We start from the raw sequence: 19969 nt of genomic DNA, 5'->3' as shown, positions 1-19969 counted from the left end.
CCCAGGCTAGGAGTCGAATCAGAGCTATAGCTGCCGGCCTACACCACAGCTCACGACAACACCAGATCCTTAACCCACTGAGCAAGGCCAGGGATTGAATCTGCATCCTCATGGATACTAATCAGATTTGTTTTCCGCTGAGCCATGATGGGAACTCCAAGTGACTAAACCCTGAACGTAAGTAGGTATAAAAAGGAAAGGTTTCTGAAAATTAGCGATGCCCTCTACTTTAAGGGCCTCTAATGATTTGAAATTGCTTCATCTGTAAAATAGGAAAACATCTTAGACTACTTTAAAGATAAATGAGTAACACCAAAACAACTTATTTAAATGATTATAAGCACCACAATAATGACTTTTTTGTACATTTCTTATTTGACAGCCACTACATGCATAATCTCATTTAATCCTTATAATAATCCTTAGAGGAAGATATCTTCATTTTCTAGATGAGGAAACTGAGGTTTAGAAAGGATAGATAGGAGTTCCCGTCGTGGCGCAGTGGTTAACGAATCCGACTAGGAACCATGAGGTTGCGGGTTCGGTCCCTGCCCTTCCTCAGTGGGTTAACGATCCGGCGTTGCCGTGAGCTGTGGTGTAGGTTGCAGATGCGGCTTGGACCCCGCGCTGCTGTGGCTCTGGCGTAGGCCGGTGGCTACAGCTCCGATTCAACCCCTAGCCTGGGAACCTCCATATGCCGCGGGAGCGGCCCAAGAAATAGCAACAACAACAACAAAACAACAACAAAAAAGACAAAAGACAAAAAAAAAAAAAAAAAAAAGAAGAAAGGATAGATAACTTTTTAAGGTCATATTCATTACTATAAGTGGGAAAACTAGAATTTAAACTCAAAAACCCCTGTTTTTTTCTTTTTTTTTTTTGGCTTTTTAGGACTGCACCCGTGACATACGGAAGTTCCCAGACTAGGGGTCGAATCAGAACTACAGCTGCCAGCCTATGCCACAGCCATAGCAACACAGGATCCGAGCCTCATCGACAACCTACACCACAGCTCCCCGACCCACTGAGCAAGACCCGGGATTGAACCTGCATCCTCATGAATACTAGCTGGATTTGTTTCCACTAAGCTATGAAGGGAACTCCTTGATTTTTTTCTCCTATTATTATTAATAGCACTTAACATATTCCCTTCAGAATAGAAACACATTTTTTTTTGGCCACACCCATGGCACACAGAAGTTCCCAGGCCAGGGATCAAACCCGCCCCACAGCAGTGATATGAGCCACAGCAATGACAATCCAGAGCCTTTAACTGTTAATGCCACCAGGAAACGCCATAGAAAGACATTTTTAAAAGGGGGCAAGGAGTTCCTGTTGTGGCTCAGAAGTAATGAACCTGACAAGTATCGCTGAGGATGCAGGTTCAATCCCCGGTCCTGCTCAGTGGGCTATGGATCTAGCGTTGTCATGAGTTGTAGTGTTGGTCACAGATGCAGCTCAAGTCTGGCCTTGCTGTGGCTGTAGGGTAGGCTGGCAGCTGCAGCTCCAATTCGACCCCTAGCCTGGGAATTTCCATATGCTGAGGGTGCAGCCCTAAAAAGCAAAAAAAAAAAAAAAAAAAAGGCGGAAGCGGGGGGCAATATTTAAGTCAGGGGTCTCCAAACTTTGATTCTAAGCTCCTATGAACAGAAAGAATGATTTCAACTCTAGTGCTCTTTTCACATCCTAAGATATCATCTTGGGCACCCCCAGCAGACCATGAGTATAGAGTAAGGTATTATAACTTACATGTGCATTAACTTTAATGTTCACCATTTTACAAAGGTAAATTGAGGATATTCAGGGGTCTGCCAAAGTAACCAAGTGGTTAGACCCCTGAATTCTATGAACAGAAAATGTAAACAACTCTTCCCGCTGAGACTCAAAAGAAGTAGTGTGAAGCAGGAAACTATTTTTCCCCACCTTTTTTGAGATATAATTGACATATAAACATTGTGTAACTTTAAGCTACATAACACAATTTCATACATACATACACTGTGAAATGATCAGCACAATAAGGCTGGTTAACATATTCATCTCCTCACATAATGACTATTTTTTTTCAATGAGAACATTTAAGATCTACTCTCTCAGCAACAATATTGTTAACTATAATCACCAAGAACTATTTTTTGAAAGGTGCAAAAGTACATGCTCACAGGACATTTACATCTGGAGAGTCTGCAGGCTTTCCTCAATGATGGGGAAACACAAAGGAAGCCTGCAGGAGATGGGCGGACCTGCACTACAGGCAGAAGAAAAGAAGAATGTGATTCGAGAAAGCTCCCTCAGTCTAAACATCAACGAGGCTAGAAATCACAGCAGTAGCTGTACTTCTGCTGCAGCTGGACCTTAATCTAGCGTTCCAGCTAGTAACCTAGTTTAGAGACAACCTAGCTTTGGTTACTGCAAATGATTCGGTATCCAGAAATGTACTGGTCCCCAAATGCTGGATGGGCCGCTGGAGAAAAAGGCCTTAAGGAATGTTGGAAAAGAACTAACTTCCCCAACTAGCTTCTTAGCCAGGATTATATCAGGACTTAAAGAAAAACTAACTTTATTTTATTTTATTTTTTGTTGTTTTTAGGGAGGTTCCCAGGCTGGGGGTCGAATTAGAGCCGTAGTTGCTGGCCTACACCACAGCCACAGGTCTCAGCCACGTCTGCAACCTACACCACAGCTCATGGCAATGCTGGATCCTTAACGCACTGAGTGAAGCCAAGGATCAAACCTCTGTCCTCATGGACACTAGTCAGATTCATTTCCACTGAGCCATGACGGGAACTCCAAGAAAAACTAATTTTCCTGCTCTAACGTATATGCTAACCAGTACACAGATTAAATCACATCCTTGAACTGAAACACAACAATTACACTGAATAAAAGAGTAATTAATGCAGTTGGCTTATAAGGTTTTACCAAACAGCAGCATTTTAAAGGTCTTTGACGACATTTACTCAAGAAAGATAAAGTTATAAAGATACTTTGAAAACTGGAAACTATATCGCATCAAAATTTTTTAAATATTTTCTAAATAATCTAATGATATGGTTCATTAACCACATCACTGCTCCTCTCCCATAAGGCAATACTTTAACAGGAGAGTGTTTAATGTTATCTAATTGCATGGTTGAGGTCAAAACAGTCTTTCAGTCTAATTCAATTCTTACATATTTCTGATCAGCAGTAGAACCTAATTACCACTATTCAAATGTTTTCAGCAAATAAAATGTAAGGAAAAACTCCAGATGATGCAGAAGAGATGTGTTTGTATAGCGATATGATATTTTAAATGATGATATTCCTATTTATTAAGTGCTTGTATGTCCCAAGCACTGTGCTTAGTACCTACTTTCATCGATAGGTTTAATTCTCACAACTGTGACAGTCATTATTATCTCTATTTTGTGGATAAGGAAGCTGAGACTGGTTAAGTACATTTCCCAAAGTAACACAAATTTAGTTCCACTTTATTCCAAAGCTTGTGCATTTAACCACTATATATTACTTGTTTTGGTGGTAGACATAACAATAATATCAGCTAATATAACAGGATGTCAAATGCAACTTTTCCTGTCCTGAGTTTCAGCAGGGGCCTCACCGGCCAAAACCAAAACAATAGGAGTCAAACACGTTCCTATTGTAAAGAGAAGTGCAAGGCTTATAAGGTCGGGGGCCAAGATCTAGCTCTGCTGACTATAGTTCATTACCCCTGTCAAGACTATACAAGAAGAATTTCAATTCCTTAATTGTAAAGATCACAAAAGACAATAGAGAGGACTTCTTTTAAAAAACTAGGAGGTATATGTTTCTCTGTCTCCTAAGGGAAGAGGGGGAGATACGTCCTGCCCACCTCAAGCCAAGGGACTGAAACCTCAAGATAACCACTCAGCCTACTTTCCTATGCATGCTGAAGGAGGAGGCACAGGGGCCGAGGATCAACTCCTGGCTAGAGCTGGCTCACAGCTAAATTTTAAAGGCTGCTTAGGTACCTCAGTCATATAAATGTCTCAGAGGAAGAGGAAGTTTTACAAACAAAAAAAAAAAAAATAAAAGCAATTTAAAAAATTTAAAAAAAAGAGGAAGTCTTACAAAATGCTTCAATGTGGAAATTTACACATAAAATTAACTTTTTTTTCTTTTGGCCACACACGCAGCATGTGGAAGTTTCCAGAACAGGGATTAAACCTGCGATACAATTGCGATCCGTGCCACAGCTGCAGCAACACGGGATCCTTAACTGGCTACGCCATGTGGGAACTTCTTAAGATTAACTTTAATAACATGAAATTTTAGAATTTTATTACATTAATGCAATGTTAGTAACTGTCTGCATAATTAAATGAAATTTATCTTTTTTTTTTTTTGAATCTTTTTAGGGCTGCACCTGTGGCCTACGAAAGTTCCCAGGCTAGGGGTCGAATTGGAGTTGTAGCTGCTGGCCTACACCACAGCCACAGCAATACCAGATCCGAGCCGTGTCTGCGACCTACACCACAGCTCATGGCAATGTCAGATACTTAACCCACTGAGCGAGGCAAGGGATTGAACCTGCATCCTCATGAATACTAGTAAGGTTCATTAAGGTTCATTACCACTAAGCCACAACGGGAACTCCAAAAAATAACCCAGTTTTTAAATCATAAACTCAAACCTGGCTAAATTCTTAGCAAGACATTGGAAAATAAAAGCAGCAAAATTCTTCCTATAGTGTTCAAAGGTTGAAACAAATGTCCAGAAACTAAAAATATTTTTTCAAGGTTTTAAAGGTCATAAAGTAACACTACTACTTTTTAGAAATTTTGAAAATATAGAAAACAGGGGAAAAATATCTGTAAGCCTACCACATCCAGCATAATCACTGGTATATTTTGGTATATTTCCTTCCTGTCTTATTTCATAAGCACATTTTTTTTGTCTTTTTAGGGCTGCACCTGCAGCATATGGAAGCTCCCAGGCTAGGGGTCGAATCAGCACTGCAGCTGCCGGCCATAAGCATATTTTTATATATTGCAATTACAGTGTATATGTAATTATATCCTGCTTTTCTTTTTAGTGTTGTCTAAAAAGATGTACTTTTCAAGGTTTAAAACTAAGACATAACAGGCTCTCCTAAAAATGCATATTCATATCCATTATACAATGTAACTTCTTACTTCAAACTAAAGCTTTTTAAAAAGCCAGAAGACAACTTCTCAAGTTTTCAAATCACATCCCCGAATTATACATCCACTGGATATTTGGTCACTTGACAACATAAAAGCAACAAAAGGTAAAACCACATTTACATGGATATTAAACACATCTCCTATCCCTCAAACTACCATTTAAAACACATAAAAGTTCTGCTAGGGTAAGGAGCCTCTGTGAGATGTTAGTGTTGGAACAGAACGAGGGGGAGACCAGCCTGATGGGTGGCCTGGTGTGGGTTTTCAGAGCCAGAGCGGGGTGAAGAGAGGATCCTTGTGTTAAGGGCAGACGGGCACAGCATTGACAAGTGGCCCTTGGGCTGAATTTCAGTCCCTCAGCTGGGTGTCTATTTGTAATACACAAACTATTCAATTACATAGGCATCCTGACTGAATATTATATGAGTATTAAAACAATGAGGTAGAGGAGTTCCTGTTGTGGCTCAGTGGTTAACGAATCCGACTAGGAACCACGAGGTTGCGGGTTCGATCCCTGGCCTCGCTCAGTGGGCTAAGGACCCGGCATTGCCGGGAGCTGTGGTGTAGGTCGCAGATGAGGCTTGGATCCCGGGTTGCTGTGGCTGTGGCACAGGCCGGGGGCTACAGCTTCGATTAGATCCCTAGCCTGGGAACCTCCATATGCCATGGGAGCGGCCCTAGAAATATCAAAATGACCAAAAAATAAATAAATAAATAAATAATAAAAATAAAACAATGAGGTAGAGATTTGTATGTAGATATGGAAAGATGTTCAGAATAAAGTGGGGGGAAAGCAGGGGGAAAGCAAGGGGAAAGTATTTCTCTATTATGGTTCCCTTTATATAAACTTTTAATTTATTTATTTATTCTTTGGCCATGCCTGCATCATGCCAAAATTCTCCGGCCAGGGATCAAACCCACACCACAGCAGGGACAACACTGGGTCCTTAACTCACTGAGCCACCAGGGAACTTCTCCAGAGACTTTTTAAAAAGGACACACGTATATCTATATGTATAATCACCCACCCACATACACATAGATATCTTGTAATAATGTGCATTTGTATGTTACACAACTGACTCCTACCCTCTGTGGTGCCCTTTTTTGAAAGACGCCTGGGTGCGATAGATCAATCTTCCTCAAGGCGGAGGAAGCAGGTGGTTAGGAAGTGATCACCCTATCCCTTGGACATTAGCTCAGGATATGGTAGTTGGGTCAATTAAAGTTTCATTGCCTTCACAATGGTAGTTTTTATGCACTCAGATCATATTTTTTAAACAGTTTTTGAATAAGGTCAAAAAAGGAAACAATTTTAAATACAACGCTTTAAAGCTGGGATTGAAAACTATGTATTTTTTAAAACTACAGCAAAAAAGTAATGAAAGATATAATAAATACATGGAAGAGGGAGGGGAAGTTAAGTCACATGGAAAAAAGAGGGGTTAGGGGTCTGAAAAGGATGACAATCTTATGGAACTGGGAAAAAAATGAGAAGATCTGTTTATGCTTAAGACCCAGACCAAATCAGTTAAGCTTGCTCATAACTTTAATCTATGAAAATGATAATAACCATGTTAAGAGATAGAGGAAAGCTCTTGAGGATAAAATTAAGAGCTGCTCAACAACAAGCAGCTGAGTAATTAACAGATTAATGGTAGGATACTCAATTGAAGGTGCAAACAGAATTCAGAGAGTCTGGCCTAAGTGGTTCTTCATCTGTTTCCTACAGCTGGGCACGAGAGTGAGCAAAGTAAACTGGGGCCAGAGATAGGAAACCTAGTAATTATGTCCAGTAGGGGGAAGGCCCTGCTCCTCAGCGTGTATGACGGAAGATCAGCTGAGCAAAGGAACCCAGGGATATAAGAGCAAAACTGAAGTCAAAGGCATTGGGTGAAGGAGAGACATGTCTGCTGGAAGCACAAGCAACATGGGCACACATACTATCAACAGGAAAGGAGACAGAGTGAGCAATCATAATCGGCGGAGGAATGGAAAATCAAAAAGGAATCATCTAAGGGCAGTAACAGGCGAAGTGTATGTTGGTATGGTTTTACGGACTATAAAACACACACTATCCGCAAGGGCCTTGAGCCTGCTTAGTGGGAGAGAAGGATTGCTTAGCAAATCAAATCCTTTTTCTCTTGCACTGTAGGCCAGTGTTTCATGAATTTTCCTCTGACCAAAACCCAAGGTAAGAAAGACGTTTGATTCACCATACGCACACATACAACTGAAACAGAAGTTTCACAGAACAATAATTAACCTTACTATATATGATAAAAATAAAGTTAACATCAAATATTATGTTATCATTATTTAACATAAATATTAAAATTAGAAAAGAGTCAATGCAATGCAATGTGTGAACCTTCCTGTTCATAAATTATTTCCAGACTGGAAAAAACACAAGGACAATGCTGTGTACTTCTCAGGTTCCCTACAGTCTTGTATTCTTTTGATTAAAATTGGGTCAGGGTTGAAAACTCTAGATGAAACAATAAGTTGTTGTGAATGGTAAAAATAGTACCATACTCATTCTGCTTAGTAGTGGAAATTCTTTGCTCTTAACATGAAATGACGGTTAGTGTTATTCTTAATCACTTCAGGGTAAATTAAGAATAAATTGTACGAATTCATTTTCTTCTTGGAATACACAATGAACTCAATGTTTTTGGCCACAGCATGCATCTTAGCACATTAGAGCTAAAGACGGAATCTGTGCCACAGCAATGACAACAATTGATCCTTAACCCACTGAGCCACAAGGGAACTCCATGAACTCAATTACTGATACAAGGCAAAAGGATTTTTTAGCCAAATGTTTTTCTCTAATGTTTCAAACCTTCCCTCAGGAAAATAATAATTAATAGTGTGCAGAGAAAGAAATGAGATTCATAATATCCCTACATTTTATTTTGTTCAAATTTCCCTCAATGATAATGCTCTCTTCCAAATGCAGCAACAATGTCTAAAAATATAGTGGCTAGAAAGTATTACTTGCCATAACAATATCTTGGAACTTTTAGACATACAGCTTCAAATTTAGTTCATTAGGTTGCCAAAAATATCAGTTAAATATTCAAATTTTGTTATTCAAAAATATTGGAAAACACTGCCAAATGAGCTTGCCTTTCAACTAGAAAAATTCTACATTCACACAATCTGCTTAGCTTATCTCTTAACAACTATTAAACTCTGCTGTGACATAGTAAATAAGTATGACTAGCTCTGAATAAAACATTTTTAAAACTTGGCCATTCAGTAAGTCTCCTTTATAATAATTAATAACATTCGATGTTTTTCAATATATCCAAGAGATTCAGAGAGTTTTTAACACATAACAAAGTTTTGTGATACACAAACCAGAGATTCCCAAGAGCACTCTAAGCCCTTAGAACAAATGGAACAGAAAGAGAGACCAGCAATGATCTCCTAGCAGTGTGCTCACTCATGCCCAGCCTGCTGCTTCTGCTGGAGGGAAAGCTTCCAGGAGACCAGTGGTCCTGCCGCTCTGGAGGTCCAGAAGAAAGCAGGAGGGTGCCTGCACTGTCACTTGTGCTGCTTTGACTACTGTCTGTATGGCTATCTCTCTCAGTCTCTGTCTCTATCACTCTCTCTCCCTCTCTTTGAGTGCTAGAAGGGTGCTTGAAGGAAAGTGTGGACCTTTGGGGCAAAAAAGGCAGCACTACTACCACTAGCTTCAAACAATGTTTAGATAACTCCTCTATGTTTTCTAATCATATTTGCTATGCCATTACAATTATTTCAAAAAATGTTCCCAGTTTAATTTACAAGGATCAACAATTAACTTTTCTATAAATATGCTCATTACAGCTGGGTTAAATTTAAACTACACAAGAAAATCTTCCTTATTAATTATCTAGCTTTCATATGGGGTAAACTAGAAGCATAGTGAAAGTTGTATCAGTGATCTCATTAATTTGGATTGTAAAATCTACATCAGACCGTAACCACCTTACAAGCATTGTTGAAATTTCCTATAACGATACAGAATAGGGGTATGCCGATATGAAGAGGTGTAATTTTCAATTTTCCATATCACAAACATAACTTACATGCATTCTAGACAAATACTTTTTCCAAGAAATATGCGGCCATTTTTCTCACGCCACTGATATGAAACTAAATTTAAAAAACTATTATTTCTCAGAAATGGCCCTTATATAAAAGGGAAATCAAGATAATTTTATATTCTCTTCTTTCTTTGAAAATATTTGAAACAGTTTCTTGAAAAATCCAATAAGTGAGTTAAGGATCTGGCATTGTCACTGCAGTGGCTCAGGCTGCTGCTGTGGCGCAGGTTTGACCCCTGGTCCAGGCATGCAGGTTTGATCCCTGGCCCAGGAACTTTCACATGCTGCGGGTGCAGTCAAAAAGAAGAGAAAAAAGAAAAATCCAGTACACTATTTCCAAGAATCTTTTCAATTTTAAAGATTTTAATTTTCAGAGTTCCCCTCGTGGCTCAGTGGAAACGAATCTAACATCCGTGAGGACACAGGTTCGATTCCTGGCCTTGCTCAGTGGGTCAAGGATCCTGAGTTGCTGTGAGCTGTGGTGTAGGCCAGCGGCTACATCTCTGATTCAACCGCTAGCCTGGGAACCTCCATATGCTGTGTGTGTAGCCCTAAAAAGAAAAAAAAATTTTTAGTTTACAGCATGAATACAAATACACGGAGGAGTCTGTCATTGTACTCAGGCTTTGCACATCTGATAAACTCATTTTTAAAATAATCTTCATTAAAGTCTTACACTTTTCCTCATGTCACCATTTCCTCAACATTTTTGTACTTCTAGATGCATCTATTAACATAGCTCTGTATTTTTTGTTTTACTTCATATTTTCTTCTCCTAATAATGAAACAATACATATTAAGGGCAAATTGATCTGGTTTGTTATTAAATAACAATTGTCATGGAATTCTTAAAAACACTGCACTTGAAGAATGCATTTAAAGTTCAAAAATAAAGCCTGGTTAGACAGTGACTCACCATTTTTACCAACTGTAGAGAAAATTCTGCGGCATTCTGCTTGACCTTGAACTCTGTTAATATAAATTAACTGGGCGACGCATTGCATTATGATCATCATCAAATAGACCATCACTCTAATTCACATAATGTTGTTCTTATGTTCCATGCTACCCCTTACAGTTTAAGTAGAAACCAGGGAAATGGTGATTTGTAGTAAATACTCGTGCAGAGCAGGCTGTGTCATTTCCTCACAGCAGGCCCTATTATCATCAGCCTTAATAGACTCTTATTTAATCAGAGTACCAAAGAATACAGATAAATATTTAAATACAAAATTATGCTTCATATTGCTAAGTAACCAATTCAAAAATATGCCAGACAGCTGGAGTTTCTTGGTTTTTTTACTCAAATGGGAAAAAAGAAAGAAAAAAAGCACATCTCTTTTAAGCAGCATCAACACACACACAAACATACACACATCCCAATCTGTCCTACATTTCAACATACAACAGAAAAAAATCCACAAATATGCCATTTCTATGAATTTAAACTTTGAAATAAAATTCATAATTGTCCTCCACATCCCCTCTTATAAACATTTATTGCTATGAAAGCCATGAAAGTCAGAAATCTAACTTTAAGAAATAGAGCATAAATAATAACCTGTAACTAAGATAAATGGATTAATACTGCTTAAACAGAAGATTAAAAATGATAGTTTCAGGCTGCTAACCAGGAATCTAAGATTTATAAGCAAAAAAAAAAAATCATAAATTTACGCCTCAAAAATAGGAGGTACAAGAGAAGCACTGGGATGGATAGATGTAAAAAATGTAAGAACTTTAAATTTCCTTCTTTTATCTCACCATTATTTAATCCTTCAACCTTAAAACTTGGTGTAACGCCCATGAGGTGAAGAAAAACTGCATCTTTTCTTTTCCTTAGGATAAAAATTATTCATGCAACTCAAAGAGAAAAGACAAAAGATCCCATCCCGCCCAACCCTCTGGGAACCAGTGCAGGACACTCCTTCCAGTTTTGGTCTTTTCAATGTCCCAGCTTTCAATGTCCCACCTTCACTGAGGCTGAAAGACTGCTGTTTTACAGGTTCAGTAAGGAGTACTGAACACTGTAAAATATTTTCAAAGATGTTTTTTATTCTGGCAATGTACAAGTTAATCTGTGTTCATATTCACAACAGGTAAGTCATGGAAACAACCTAAGTGTTCATCAACAGATCAATGAATAAAGATGTGGTACATATATACAATAGAATATTATTCAGCCATAAAAATGAACTGAAATAATGCCATTTGCAGCAACATGAATGGACCTAGAGATTATTACACTAAGTGAAGTAAGTCAGAAAGAGAAAGACAAATATCATGATATCACTCCTGTAATAAATCATAACGGAAAAGAATATGAAGAATATATATGTAAAACTTAACCACTTCGCTGTAGAGCAGAAATTAACACACTGTAAAACAATTCTACTTCAATAACACTTAAAAAAATAAAAATTTTGACTTTATAATGGTACCAAAGTAATACACATTCAGTAGAAACCATATTTCAAATTTTGAATTTTCATCTTTTCCCAAGCTAGTCACATGCAGTATGATACTCCTGATGCTGGGCAGCAGCAGGGAGCCACAGCTTCCAGGGAGCCACAGGATCGCAAGGGTCAAAAACCGATATGCTGGTCAAAAACCCTTCATGCTGTGGCGCAGTGGGTTAAGAATCTGACTGCAGGAGTTTCTGCTGTGGTGCAACAGGATTGGCAGTGTCTCTGAAATGCTGAGACGCAGGTTCAATCCCCGGCCTGGTATAGAGGGTTAAAGGATCCTGCGTTGCCACAGCTGCGGCATAGGTCACAACTGTGGCTCAGATCTGATCCCTGGCCTGGGAACTCCATATGCTCCAGGGCAGCGGAAAAAAAAAAAAAAAAAAGAAAAGAAAAGAAAAAAAGAATCTGACTGCAGCAGCTCAGGTCTCTATGCAGGGGTGCCATAAAACAAACAAAAAAACCACAATACAATGACACCATTCTGCTTTCCATTTTTGGTATGGTATTCAATAATTTATTGAATACATGAGATAACTGTATTATAAAACAGACCTGTGTTAGATGATTTTGCCTAACTGTAGGCTAATGCGAATGTTCTGAGCACATTTAAAGCAGGTTAGGCTAAGTACAATGTATGGTGGGTTAGATGTATTAAATACACTTTCAACTTAACATTTTCACTTTCCCATTGCTTTATCAGGACGTAACCCAATGGTTAAGTGGGGGAAGACTCTGATGAAAGCCCATTCTATACTAAAGTGTTGAATACCTCATGTAATTTACTGAATACTGTACTGAAAGTGAACCACAGAATGACTGCATGCGTACGGAACGGCTGCAAGTGTCCTGGTTGTTTACCCTCCTGACCATGTGGCTGACTGGGAGCTGCTGCCTCTGCCCAGCATCAGGAGACAGCATCGTACCACATATTACTAGCCTGGGAAAAGATCAAAAGTCAAAGTTGAAGTTTCTACCAAATGAATATCACTTTTGCATCATCCTGTGGTTGAAAAATCAGAAATGGAACCGTCAAGTTGGGAACCATCTATATAAGTATGGAACCAGAAAGTACAGAGGAGGAAAAATAATTCTATAATAAAGCCAGAGACCTACTTTCTTGATTGGCTGTGAATCTGCTATAAGGGTTTTTTCTTTTTCTTTTTTTTTCTTACAAAGAGGCACTCCAATAACAGTATAAGCAATACACTTTGGGAATAAATGAGCGATTTCCAAGTGAAAGTTTAAAAGAACAGGATTCTTTGGATACAAAAGTTATTCAATCTCCAGTTAAACCCATTTAACTGCTTTATAATCACGATTAATAAAAAAAATTTGGCATAAATGAATTAACAATCCTTTCCACCATACAAAGCAAGTCATTTATCACTGGCCCTCTTCTCTTCTAATTCTTTATGTGCTCCCTGAACAATTTCATCTGCTCTTACAGCTTCAATGACTACTTACTGGCTAACTCTGAAATTTGAATCCCCAATCTCTGACTCTCTTCTGGATTCTGGAACCTCTCTCCACCTCTCCATCTGAATGCTCCACAGACACTTCAAATTCATTGTGTTCAAAACCCAAAGAATTATCTTCCTCTCACATTAAAAATTAAATCAGGAGTTCCCTTCGTGGCTCAGTAGTTAACAAACCCGACTAGGATCCATGAGGATGAGGGTTCGATCCCTGGCTTCGCTCAGTGGGTTAAGGATCCAGCATTGCCCTGAGCTGTGGTGTTGGTTGCAGACATGGCTCGGATACCACGTTGCTGTGGCTCTGGCGTAGGCCGGCGGCTACAGCTCTGATTTGACCCCTAGCCTGGAAACCTCCATATGCCTCGGGAGCGGCCCTATAAAAGGCAAAAAAGACCAAAAAAAAAAAAAAAAAATTCTACATCTTTATCACCTATCTTCTCTTCATCTCTATTACTATTTTCCTACTCAAGGACCTTATCCTATCTTATCTGGGCCATTTCAATAGCAACAGCCTTCTAACTTATCTCCCGTCTGCCTCTCTCCATCCAATCCAGCCTCTACACCATACCACCACCGTGCTATCTTTCCTAATTACTTAAAGTCCTTCACTGCTTCTCCATTGTCTTTACAATCAAGTCCAAAGTCCTCAGCGTGATACAAAGGCTCTTCATGTAGCACCACAGACTCCGTTTTTTGAGTCATAACTTTTTACTCGCCTAAATCTGTATGTTGTTTTATAATATATCCTATACTTCAAAGTATTAACAACTACCTTTAACACCATGTTCTAGGGAGTTCCTGCTGTGGCAGTGAGTTAAGAATCCGACTGCTGTGGCTCAGGTAGCTGTGGAGGCATGGGTCAGTTCCCAGGCCCAGCAGGATGGGTTAAAGGATCCGGTGTTGCTGGCGGAGGTGTAAACTGCAGTTGCAGCTAGAATTCAATCCCTGGCCTGGGAACTTCCATATGTCTTGGGTTCGGCCATAAAACAAACAAACATTAAAAACCCACGATAATCTATAGTGAAAGATTTTGCCAAACTGGACAAATCTTTATTCTTTCAAATGAAAGACACTGAAATCCCACACTTAACCAATTTCTAGAAATGTCAGTGATGCTAACATGACTGGCAACTATGCTCTGCAATTTTCTTTTTTCAGCTTATTTCCAAGTACCATCTCCTTTAGCCCAATCCTCATGTCTAGTCACGAACTTTTAGTGACAAAGTGGACCACAACACATTTCTCAAACATAAAATATAGTGTCACATAATATTCCTGGTTTTCATCCGTATCTTCTGTTCCCTTTCCCAACTCAGGAAACTCTTATTCATCCTTCAAAGCCAAATTCAAATATGGCTCTCTCTAAAATATATAGAATTATTTTCCCCCATCAATGGCCCCATTAAATTCTATATCTGTTATAACTTTTATCACACTGAAATTGTAGGGATTTATTTCATGTCTGGTTATAAGCATCTTGAAGGCAGGAAAGCATTTTATTTTCTTGCATCTAACATTCAACTTATGGTCTAAGAACAGACATTTTAAACTTGTTATTGAAAAACAATCATCTCTTGTAGTATTAAGATAATGCCATAATTGTAGTAACTGAGTGACTGAGAGCTTAGAAACAAAAAAGAATCCCATGTCATTTACCAGGGCAAAAATTCTCCTATATATAAAGTATAATTTAACTGTAGCTTGGATACGCCTTAATCTACACCTTGCAATACCAGTTTCTTTCTTTCTTTTTGAAGAAGTTCTTTACTTCCTTTTAAATACTTGTTGGATTTCATCTGTATCTCATTTACAGAATTTTATTTTATTGTCTTTTTTTAAGGGCCGCACCTGCAGCTTATGGAGGTTTCCAGGCTAGGGCTCAAACTGGAGCTGTAGCTGCTGGCCTACACCACAGCCACAGCAACACAGAATCCAAGCCATATCTGCAAACTACACCACAGCTGATGGCAACACCAGATCCTTAACCCACTGAGCAAGGCCAGGGATTGAACCTGTGTCCTCATGGATGATAGATTCCAATCTGCTGAGCCACGACGGGAACTCCTCATTCACAGAATTTTAAACTCAGTGTAGTGAAGAGGTTAAAATCAGGATTTCTGGAACCCAACTGTCTGGTCTGAATCCTACCTAGCTCTGGTACCTCCGCTGATATAGGAGTTATTCAACCTTTCTATGTCTCTCAATGAGGAAATCACAGTAACACCCCTCAAGGTGCTGTTTTAAGATTAAATAAGCTAATGCAGGTAAAGAATTTAGAACACTGTCTGGCCCAGAGCAGCTCCCAATAAATGTTGGTTGATGTTATTGTTATCATCAGGTTTCTTTTTTTTCTTTTTTTTTTTTTTTTTTGTCTTTTTGCCTTTTCTAGGGCCGCTCCTGAGGCATATGGAGATTCCCAGGCTAGGGGGTCTAATCAGAGCTGTAGCTGCCAGTCTATGCCAGAGCCACAGCAACTTGGAGTCCGAGCTGCATCTGCAACCTACACTACAGCTCATGGCAACGCTGGATCCTTAACCCACTGGGCAAGGCCAGGAATCGAACCCGCAACCTCATGGTTTATCATCAGTTTTTAAAACTGCTTTCACTGTACTTATGTTGGTCTGCTTAGTACAGAGCACATGGAAGGAACTATATCCTGCCCATACATGAATATAAGTGCTAAAACTGCCTTGGAATGTAATAGGTGCTCAATAAATAATATGAACATAAAAGCTTCAGTCCTCCTAGATCAACAAATTACAAATCACAGCAAAATTTATATGTGAAGTACGTATTTGAAATTGGTGTTCCAAAATACCAATCTTACACTGAACTGTTGAAAGATATAAAACTGTTAAAGCACACACAAACTATATTCGCCGAGAATTTTTCTCTATTCCACTTATCCAGAGGCCTAAAATTCTTGTCTACAATGTGAGATTCACTACAGATCACTTAAAATATAATTTCCAGCTTTAGAAAACTGTCTAATGTCACATCAGATAAATAATATTATCCCTTTATATCTGCATTTTAAAAAAATCTATTGCCACATTCAACACACACACAAACAACTAATGAGAAGCCAAGAGACACAATTACTACATTTCCTGGATTCTGCCTGGGAAACTACTTTAGAACATGCCTGTAAGTATCCTTAGTCAAAGTTTGCTGATTATAAACTTTTTAATTTCCAGTCTCCCCCAATTCTCCTCAAATGCTCACATACCCACAGAAAAGAATGCAAATGTCTATAATAAAGCCTGTACAAAAAAAGTTAAAAATGCAGCTACATATTAATTTTGTTTTGGAGGACTTAAATCTTACAAAAGCAAATACAAGTCTTGATTTGAAGCAATACTCCCTGCTTACTTTACCAGGTAACTCAAATTACAACTATTTACCTCAAGCAAAGGCATAGATTGACTGCTACCAAACAAACTGCTTGGTAAATAAATCAGTAACAGTGTATGGATAAACAGTGCTTCTAGAAAAATTGATTAATCAGTTAAAAGTGGACCACACTTCCAATAATGGTGATTTGTGGAAAATAAGCTTATTTACTTACACAGTAAACAGAGATGTAGGACTTTATATCTAAAACACTGTAGGTGGATCACTAGCTTTAGGGTAAAGGTTTACAAAGTGCCTACTATGTGCCTGGCACTCAGTAGTTGTTTTACATAATACCTAATACCTAACATTTATAGAATACTCTCACTCATCTCATTTGACCCTCAGAATACCCCTAGGCATGAGCATCTCAGTTTTACAGCTAAGGAAACAGAGGCCCAGAAAAGTTGACTTGACGCAGGTATCACACCTGGTATGTGGGTCCTGGCCGAGAGGCCCCTGACTCATAATCCGATCACCTCCTGCCATACTAGTTAAAAGCTCTTAAGTGTTCCAATGTCAGATTTTTAAATCTAAATCCTACTAGACGACTTTCACTATTGTGTTCGTCAAATTCTGTTGACAATCAAAACACAAAAAAAGCAAAAGTATTTTAAAGCCCATTCTCTCCGCCTGTCGAAGTTCAAGCTCCAAGGCTAATCCTGGCCAATGTCCCGCATTTCCTCCTGTATGCCGTCGCTCCCTCCCTCTTTCCCGGGACTGCCGAGCGCGCCCGAGTGCCACCCGGCCGACGGTCCCGGCGCTCCGAAGTGAGCGGCGAGGAGACCCTCAGCCAGGCTCCTCCACAACCGCCACGGCCGCCGAGCAGGGCTCGCAAAGCCCGGCGTCCCTCCAGGCCCGGGAGGTGCTAAAACAGCGCGGCCGACACCTCCGCCAGCCCGCTCCCGCACCGCCGGCGGACGGCGCCCGACGTACCGCAGCCGGCTCCCGACAGCCGGTGTGCGACACCCGCCGCCGCGAGAGGCCGAAACCCTTGTCTCACACCCCGCCCCGGGTCGCCGGGCTCCTACCTGCCCTGGGCCTCGACGCCACCTCCGCGGCTGGGCTGCCAGGCTCTAGTTCTTTTGGCGGAGGCGCCTGGTCTGCTCAGTCCCGCTTAGGGTGGGCTCTGTCCCGCCCCCGCAGGCCCGGCCGCAGGCCCCGCCCCGGCCCGGCCAAGCTCTGTCCTTATTGGCTCCTGTTCCCACCCTTCATGCTCGGGCCCGCCCCCCCGGCGCCTCCCTGGGACCTTCCAGAGGGGAACCGCCCCCGTCTGAGTCCTGCGTAAGTCCCAGAACCTTGCCCAGAAACCTGGGCACTGCCATGTACCGGCCTCAGCAGGTAGGCGACCAGCGCCACTATTATCCGGCCGACGCCTCTAACCTAAGCTCCTTCGCCGTCGCTGCGCATGCTGTCCGACAGACCCACCAGTGATGGACCAGAACTTAACATGAAGGTTGACTCTTCACAGCCACAAGGAAAAAGCCTTGTTTAATTAAGGAATCCAAATGGCAACTCTCTCAAGGAAACCATAGAAATGTCTCCTGCCGCCGGAGGCAGAAGGCCTGGTGTTTCCAGTGAAAGAGTAGCACCATTTCTCTGGCTGAGTTCAAGGAGCAAACATTTCTCTGGCAGTTGCACTACAGCGGCAACTTGAAACGTAGACGGACACCTGAGGCTTGAAATCCCGGAGCAGAGGTGCCTTGACACTCCTAGTGTCTGAGGTCGGCTCCCACGCCCTGTTGTGACACACATGCTTAAGCACTGCGCCTGCAACACGCTCACACTCAGGTATGCGCATGGCACAGTGCCTACCTCGAGCAGCAGCCCAGTTTCACTAAGGCTGCGAGTCAAGGATGAGTTGAGCCTGTTTCCCAAGCGCTCGCTAACCACCCCACCCCGCCTCGCCCCGCCCCATACCGCCCTACCCTACCCTACCCTACCCCACCAGCGCCTCTTGGATCTGGTGACCAAACTCTTCCCACATCTGTTCACAGAGAGGTACCAAAATAGAAGACGGCCAGAAAGAAAGTGTTTGGTCACACATCACAGATGACCGTCACAAGCCAGCTTAGCCAAAGCAATAAAAGCTGCATATCCCACACCGTCGTGAAACCACAAGCTGTGGACAGTAAGACAGGAATTACCTTCTATGATGGAGGAAAATAAAGAGGAACGACAGGACGTTTTTAGTCATGTCCCAATGAGCAAATAAATGTGAATACTGTTTGTAGTAAATGTTGAACCCTGATCTTTATGGACTTCTCCCCGCTCCCCCCACACACACCAAAAAACAAAACAAAACAAAAACAAACACAAACAAACAAAAAACCTTACGTATTTAGAAATCTTTCCAAACACCTGCCTAAAATAAAATTTGGGGCTAGAATAGCATAGTTCTGGAATTTATTTCAAAATTCAACTTTTATTTCAAAGTTCAAACTTTGCATTCAGGAAGGTCATCTGCCAAAATGAGCAGATTGAATTCCCAAGTACCAAATTTAAAACCAAATCTCCATGGATTCTATGGATGGAATAACTGAATTAATATGTATGTATTCTACTGCCCTCTCATGGGTAAGTTGGAGATATACATAATGTTGGTGCCTTTTAGAATCTGAGAATAGAAAGTTTAATTTGGCAATTTATATTATTTTTGATGACAAAGAGGCCAAGGTAAAATAAAACCAGGTTCTCTAAGGGACTTACAAATACTCAGCAAACAGAACTTCAACTTCAGAAACCAAGGAGAGAATTCTTACACTAGGACTAGTACAGACATGCTGTTGAGATCACACCTATGCTTACGGCTACCTGTACAGAATGAGGAAGCATGCAGGAATCTGCTTTTTTTTCCCCCCCCCCCATTTTAAATATCATTACTTTCTGAAATATTTCACAAAATGTTTTTTTGGTTTTTTTTTTTTTGTCTTTTTGCTATTTCTTGGGCCGCTCCCGAGGCATATGGGGGTTCCCAGGCTAGAGGTCGAATCGGAGCCATAGCCACAGCCTACACCAGAGCCACAGCAACGCGGGATCGGAGCCGCGTCTGCAACCTACACAGCTAACGGCAACGCCAGATCGGCAACCCACTGAGCAAGGGCAGGGACCAAACCCGCAACCTCATGGTTCCTAGTTGGATTCGTTAACCACTGCGCCACGACGGGAACTCCCACAAAATGTTCTTTCACATTTGTATCCACTCATGCTGTACCTTCTGGCTGTGAACCTTTGCTGTTTAGAATAGTACTGGATACTTTAGACCTCTCATCAGTTATCACGGTGAATGAAGTATCAGCCCAACCGCTAGATGGCAACACAACTGCATGTGCATGCAAGTAGAGTCTGGCTAATTGGAATGCCAC

The 19969-nt window shown here is 40.7% G+C and overlaps 1 protein-coding gene across 4 annotated transcripts in view; it reads right to left on the bottom strand.

Moving 5' to 3' along the window:
• The window catches only part of DENND2C (DENN domain containing 2C), a 96781-nt gene extending 79046 nt beyond the window's left edge, over positions 1–17735 (bottom strand). For all 4 annotated transcript variants that reach the window (XM_085023574.1, XM_085023575.1, XM_085023576.1 and 1 more), the window contains exon 1: positions 17636–17735. The gene's annotated coding sequence lies outside the window, so the exon portion shown is untranslated. The remainder of the gene's footprint in view (positions 1–17635) is intronic.
• Positions 17736–19969: the final 2234 nt, after the last annotated feature.

This window comes from Sus scrofa, chromosome 4, assembly GCF_054392235.1.
Source record: "Sus scrofa isolate SSC_HxYL_T2T_F1_AM1 chromosome 4, Sscrofa_HxYL_maternal_Yorkshire_Landrace_v2.0, whole genome shotgun sequence".
Lineage (NCBI taxonomy): Eukaryota > Metazoa > Chordata > Mammalia > Artiodactyla > Suidae > Sus > Sus scrofa.
Note: the sequence above shows the minus strand (reverse complement) of the source record. Positions and strands in the feature narration are given on the sequence as shown.